Genomic DNA, 7,657 nt, shown 5'->3' on the forward strand with positions numbered 1-7,657 from the left:
TATGGGACCCCCTTGACAGTTTGCTTTGAATAAAACTCCTCCAGCAAGGCCCAACCTTGGTTTTACCATTTGCCTCACCACCACCTATACCCTTCCCTTGGGTCGGCCAACCCGAGGGTCATCTTTATTTTAGCCCCCCTGGGCCAGTGCTTCTCTAAGTGCTGGTCCGAACCGAGCAACCTGCGGGGCCACTTCGGGGAAACTCGAAGTCTGGTTTTACTCGTAGCTTGACTTATTCGGTGTTTCCCTGAGAACGAGATATGTGCAGCTCCTATCAGGATTGCCGGCACATCGGGCGGCTTTGCTGGTTTTGTTTTACCATTGTCGAAATGTCTTGTAAACCGGGATTCCGAGACTGATCGGGTCTTCCTGGGAGAAGGAATATCCTTCGTTGATCGCGAGAGCTTATCATGGGCTAAGTTGGGACACCCCTGCAGGGTATAAACTTTCGAGAGCCGTGCCCACGGTTATGTGGCGGATGGGAATTTGTTAATGTCCAGTTGTAGATAACTTGACACTTGACTTAATTAAAACGCATCAACCGTGTGTGTAGCCGTGATGGTCTCTTTTCGGCGGAGTCCGGGAAGTGAACACGGTTTTGAGTTATGTTTGACGTAAGTAGGAGTTCAGGATCACCTCTTGATCATTGCTAGCTTCACGACCGTTCCGTTTACTTCTCTTCTCGCTCTTATTTGTGTATGTTAGCCACCATATATGCTTAGTCGCTGCTGCAACCTCACCACTTTACCCCTTCCTTACCCATTAAGCTTTGCTAGTCTTGATACCCATGGTAATGGGATTGCTGAGTCCTCGTGGCTCACAGATTACTACAACAACAGTTGCAGGTACAGGTTATGCGATGTTCTTGACGTGAGAGCGATGTTCCTTGTTTTGGAGTTCTTCTTCTGCTTCTTCTTCGATCAGGGGATAGGTTCCAGGTTGGCAGCCTGGGCTAGCAGGGTGGATGTCGTTTGGGTTTCTGTTTGTGTTTCATCCGTAGTCGGATGGTGCTCTTATGTATGATGATGTTGTATTCGTGTGGCATTGTATGCCTCTTGTATGTATCCAAATCTATTATGTAATGTTGATGTAATGATATCCACCTTGCAAAAGCGTATCAATATGCGGTTCTATCCTTGGTGGGACCTTCGAGTCTCTTTAGGATAGTATCGCATATTGGGCGTGACACCTGGCTCTTGTGTTTATGCCCTACGTTCCCGTTAATTCGGCTAGGGCATAAGGGGAGCACCTCTGCGATTGTTACTGTCGGGTCAGCTGGATGTGTACCTCAGATTGGGTGAATCCGAAAGCTAGCCTTCTTAAGGGAATATTAGGTCGGTGAACAAAAGATGTATTTTACTTATTACAACACATGCCCCCAGATGCTTATATCCTGCGTAAATTTTCGCAGTTCGGACATGCACATCAATGCATGCACACCCAGGGAAAGGAACCCTTAACGGAACTATTCTCCCTGGAAGATGTTTCTTACTACCCATGTAATATAACATAACTAGTTGGGTACTTGTTTGTTCAAGCACTTATGACCCCTACGCCTGGTTTCCACGTGTGCCCCGGTTTTCACGTAACCGAGCGGGTATTTGGATACACTCTGGACTGTCGGGTGCAGAGGTTGAAGCAAAAAGGTCGGCCAAGACAAATGATTTACAATCCGGCTAGGGACAAAACATGTCCTTCGAAGTACAATGTCACTTAGACTGACTAAATCCTTCTTCTATACCATCCAACAGGTTGTCTATCCTACAGTCCTGTTGGGAATACTTAGCGGCTAATACTACATGGTCATACACAAGATGTACAGGGATCTCCTTCCCATCTGACCCTACAGGTCCGACCTCGACCATGTGGTTCGGGTCAGCCTTAGTGTATCGCGTCTTCACCATGGCCCGGGCTTCCCTTGCTCCTTGTCGGCAGGCCGATATCTTCCATAATCGGAAGCGCTGCCGCGCTCCCTTGAGCATCTCCATAAGCTCCCCCATGCCTCCGGGCAGGGAGGCGGATGACCACAAGGCTTGGAAAATATCCCGCATCACCTGCCGAACTTGTTCGTGCAGTTGTGAGAGCTCCGGCAGAAGATCGTTGCAGATCCGGGCATCTCCTCTTTAGGACGACCTATTAGCATGCCTACGGACATAATTCTGTTAGCACGCTTCTTCGCCGAACTTTATAGTGGTTCGTCAGAACACTTACTGAATATGCCGCGTCGAAGCATCTTATTCTCCTTTACGGAGTCAGCAAGCTGGGCCCGAACATCCTTTAATTCGATGTCCAGTCGGACGTTCGTGTCCTGGAGAGTATTTTTCTCCTTTATAACCTTTGTAAGCACATGCTGGCCAGCCTTTAGCCGTTGTCGAACATGTTGCTCATCTTCTGGTACGATCTCCGGATTGCCTCCGGGATTGTCTACAGATTCTATTGTTAGAATTGCATTCAGGCCAAATACTTAACTGGTACATGCAATGACATTATTTCAAGTTTAAAGCAAATATTACCAGATGGAGCCTTCGTAGACTCCTCCATCACGGCAATTGCGGCCCGAAGTTGGGCCTTGCACTCCTCCAACTCTTTGGACAGCTGGATATTCTTCTCTGTCAGAATCTACGCACACGAGGATCCTTAAATCAGTTGTGCCAACTGTTTCAAGTCTCAGGGGCTAGTGATATACATACTTATCAAATTTTCTTACCCGTATATCCTTTACGTACTGGTCTGTGGCCCTGGCGAGGCCACCTTGAGCAGCCCGGATGTACGTGTCCCCTGAGTTGAAGGCATCGAACGCCTCTTCAGAGAAATTAGTGTCGCGTAGTGCGGCCCGTCGGCGCCTATGATTTATGGCACTCTCCACTTCGGAGTTTGTAGTGGAAAATCTATCCGCATCCTCTGTAGGAGGATCGTCCGTGTTGGCCTCCGCCCTTGAATCCGGCCTCAGAGTCCGGCTGGTGGAAGTGTGTCCGGCTGGTGGAAGGTTTTTAAACATACCTTTGCAACGGCATCTCGTCCTGGCCGCCTTTCTTTTAAGCCTACCCGACTTCGGTGCCCCTTGTTGGTGAGTCACCGCGGGTTCAGCTTGGCGCCCCAATGGCCTTCCCTGTAAGACGCAATACAGGTGCGGTGGGTGAAGTGTAAGGAGGGAATCCTTTTCGGAAGTTGGGACTGTGGCTTTGCGTACCTGGGATACATGGAGTAAGCCAGGATAATCGGCTATAATGGTCGCCATCACACCATCGCAGCTCAACTGGTAAAATGTCCTGTCGGCAAGCTCCACAAACATGTCCGGATCTTCTTCGAGTCCGGGGTCGAGAGCCCGGTTAGGGTCCTCTGGCTGTGGAGATGGGCTGTGAACATCCTTCATAGCCCTTCGCAGTTCCTGCTATGAATTGACGAATTAAACATCTGTGCTAAAAATGTGGGAAAGATTGGAATAAAAGATAGCGACTCACCCAGCTTGGGGGTTGTACATGGATAATCCATCCCGTGGCTTGATATGGATGAACTCCTCCTCTTCTCCTTTGAACAAATCGAACAGTATCTTCGCTAGAGCGGCGGGAGAATCTGGTCCATTACGACTGTAGCGGGTGGCATCATCTTCTCCATGGAAGTGCCACATGGGTTTTCCCCGATATTGAAGTGGCTGCACTCCCCACATTATGCATATGGACATAACTTCAATTATTGTCAGCCCTGATTTGGCCAGTGTATTTATCATGTCCATCAGGAAAAGGATCTCTCTGTTATCTTCCTCCTGGGGGCTCCTGGGGCGCCAGCTGTGGCGTTTCTTCAATGGGACATCTACAAACTCGGGAAGGCCCTTCCGAATAGGGTCCGGAAGAGGGCGTCCTCCACGTAGAACCATTCCGAGGGCCAGTCCTCGGATGTCTTATTCGGGGTGCCAGATAGATATCTGGTTCCAGCGATGCGCCATATTTCGGCTCCGCCCACTTGAAATACCGACCCCTTCTGGGTACGAGGTACTAGGCAGAATAGCCTCTTCCACAGCTCGAAATGAGCTTCACAACCCAGAAAAAGCTCGCAGAAGGCAACGTAGCCTGTGATATGCAGTACGGAGGCTGGGGTAAAGCTGTGTAGCTGGAGGCCATAAAACTCCAGGAGCCCATGGAGGAAAGGATGGATTGGAAATCCAAGCCCCCTCGGCAAGTAGGGGACGAAGCACACTCGCTCTCCCTTGGATGGGTTTGGAAAGCTCTCCGCTTGCTCCCCGCCATTATAAGTGGCTAGTCCAGCTCAGACGGGGACCATGTATGCAGGTGGGAGAAACCCTTTGGTCTGCAACTCTACTAGTCGGCTGTGGGGAACCGAACATTTCTCCCAATCACCTGGCCTAGTGCTACGGGAGCGAGAGGAGGAACCGCGATGACCAGCCATGGTGGTATGGATTTGTCCGGGCACGCTCTGATGAATACTTGCTGGGAGGAGATGGTGTGATTTGGATTTGAGAACCCCGTCTCTTTTATAGATGATTTACCCGCATGGTTGGGGTGGCAAATGTAAAAATGCCCCGACTTCTCACATTCGCTCAACACGTGGAAACATCCATTATTAAAGTGCAGAAGCCGAGGAGCACGACATTGATGAGGATCAGGACACTGCTCGTTACAACAATGCTCTGGAGGATTTGGATAAGAACCCGCCTTGCAATGCCGAAGACAATCTGCGCGCCGGACTCATTGTCATTGAAGCCTGGTTCAGGGGCTACTGAGGGAGTCCTGGATCAAGGGTTCCTCGGACAGCCGGACTATATACTTTGGCCGGACTGTTGGACGATGAAGATACAAGATTGAAGACTTCGTCCCGTGTCCAGATGGGACTCTCCTTTGTGTGGAAGGCAAGCTTGGATATTCGGATGTGTAGATCTCCTTCTCTGTAACCGACTCTGTGTAACCCTAGCCCCCTCCAGTGTCTATATAAACCGGAGGGTTTAGTCCGTAGGACAACAACAATCATAATCATAGGCTAGCTTCTAGGGTTTAGCCTCTACGATCTCGTGGTAGATCAACTCTTGTAATACTCATATCAACAAGCTCAATCAAGCAGGAAGTAGGGTATTACCTCCATCGAGAGGGCCCGAACCTGGGTAAAACATCGTGTCCCCTGCCTCCTGTTACCATTAGCCTTAGACGCACAGTTCGGGACCCCCTACCCGAGATCCGCCGATTTTGACACCGACAACCATGCCAAGAATCCATACCCGAAGCCAAAGATCTCTTCCGATCGATTTTGGAGCCATCAACAGCGCGGCTACTACTCATGTATCCTCTACAATCAAGAGCGAATCTTTCCTCACATGCGTCTTGATTGTGAAGCTGTTGCTAGGCTACCCTGTCTTGAAGAAGCGTTGGACTGCTTTCGGGATGCTGGTCTTCTGCAATTTGTTACTGACAAAGAGCACTGGAATGAAGAGCTTCTAATGCAGTTCTATGCCACTCTTCACATTCGTAGCTACAACAGGGATCCGAAGACATGGATCCTTGAGTGGATGACAGGAGATGTGCACCATAAAGCCAAAGCTCAAGATATCATCGAGCTTACCTCCCTACCCACTCCAGGTGAATTGTATGAGCCTGGCTGTTAGCTTCACAGAAATGAACTGCAGAGTATTTTTCAGAGGCCTGAACCCAATATGAGTCAGATGCTCAGTATGATGAAGCCATTGCCTCAAGATGCTGAATATCCCAAGGAATTATTCATCAAGGACCTCGAGTACTTGCTACACACAGTCTGTCATATACTAAGGCGTACTCTATGGCCAATAAAGGGACATTCTTCCGAAGCCAAACTTGAAGGAAACTTGAAGACTTTGGTATGTTATATTGTCAATGGCATCAGATTCAATTCCTAGGATTTCTTCATCAGACAACTTGCTGCATCTGGGATTATTCTATTTGTCCTGAAGTTTTATGCTCCATGGGTGATGCGCCTGATCAAACTCCATTCTTCTGTCGACTATCAGCCCTCAATGCGCAACCATCTTGTCTTTCTGCCTGAGGTTGATCTGCCCGTTGAAGCCATCTACCTCGAGCCTACCAAGGAGCCTCTATATCTTCATAATGTTGATCATCAAAGCTTCACGAAACCAATAGAAGGAATTCATGTCCCCAATGTTGCAACTCCTGCTTATCCTCTAGCTGGCAGTATACGTATGCCCCATCGTGCCAACACCGAAGCCACTACTAGTACAATTTCCCAAAGGCCTCGGAAGCGTTCTCGTGTACTCAATGACCGAGAGCCACTTGTGGCCTTACATCAGAAGTAGGATAAGCACCACGACTGGCTAAAGCGTCAGATGTAGAGTCTCTTGGTGGATGTCAATCGCATTCAGAACCTGGCCACTCATTTGTTGCCCATGAAGCCTGTCAGTGGTCCTGGAAGAGCCTCACACTGCTATGTCCTGAAGACGATCTTCGCGAAGATGGCTTCACCGAGGGCTTCAAGTTTGATTCTAGGCCTCCACAAAATGCAAGCTGGCACCGCACTCTCTCAATTGAAGATTCTGAGTATCCATCTTCGGCTGCAACTGTTGTTGCGAAAGTCGTCGATGAATAAGACGACTCCACTTCATCGACCATGGTTGCACTGCATCTTGACACTGCATCAGGCCCTTATGCACCACCAAACTCCAACGTCGACCCTGCTCCATCATCTGCTCCTTCTGGGAACGAGTAGATGCTCTATGTCTTTAAACCTTTTTGGTCATTACTGACAAAAGGGGGAGAAGCATATGAGTTGATAGTCTCCAAGCGGGTCCTTATGGGTGGTTGCATTATTTTTGCCAAGTATTTACAACTCTTGTCTTTTGATACATTTGGTTCTTTGAGTTGTAACACTTAAACTCGATGGTCGTCTGCTACTTTTTCTGCTACTTTGTGATGCGATGATAAATTCCGCATGAAGTCATTCGACAGATGTCCATTTTTCATTATGTATATCATTATCTTTGTTATATCTTTATATGCATGATGAATTGTCTTCATAAGTTGAAGAGGATCTCCACAAAGTAAAACCTGCCATGGGCATTTGCATTCAAAAGCAAACTATTTATATGCACATCTTCAGGGGGAGCCTTTTGCTACTTATGAAGACAATGCCTTAATCCTTAAACTTTCACATACTTTTATCCCCGTTGAAAACTACAACCAGTTTGTCATCAATCACCAAAAAGAGGGAGATTGTAAGTGTATATAGTGCCACCCCTAGTTGGTTTTGGAGTATTGACGACAAACTTGGTTGAGGGACTAATGTGTTTGTGAGAATTGTAGGATAACACAGGTAGTAGTCCCATATTGATTCGGTTTACCTACCAGAGATGACCCCTAAAAATGTGTGAAGACATTGAAGACAATGGTGGTCTGTGAAGATATTCACATTGAAGACTATGACATGAGAAGACATCGCATGAAGACTATGGAGTGCGAAGACATAGTTGTTTTGTAGTTTCATTTTCTTCTTTATTGAGTCATAGGAACCAATGTACTGTTAAGTGGGGTCCAAGTGAACAAATTCAGAGTGACTGATGTGATGATCAACCAAATCCTATGTCTTCGAGTGAAGACAATGAGAGCAAATCTTATCCAGAGCTGGATGAGTCAGCTTTACTTGTAGCCCAAGTCAAGCTGTCGCG

This window comes from Triticum dicoccoides, chromosome 7B (genome assembly GCF_002162155.2).
Source record: "Triticum dicoccoides isolate Atlit2015 ecotype Zavitan chromosome 7B, WEW_v2.0, whole genome shotgun sequence".
In the NCBI taxonomy this organism is placed as follows: Eukaryota; Viridiplantae; Streptophyta; class Magnoliopsida; order Poales; family Poaceae; genus Triticum; species Triticum dicoccoides.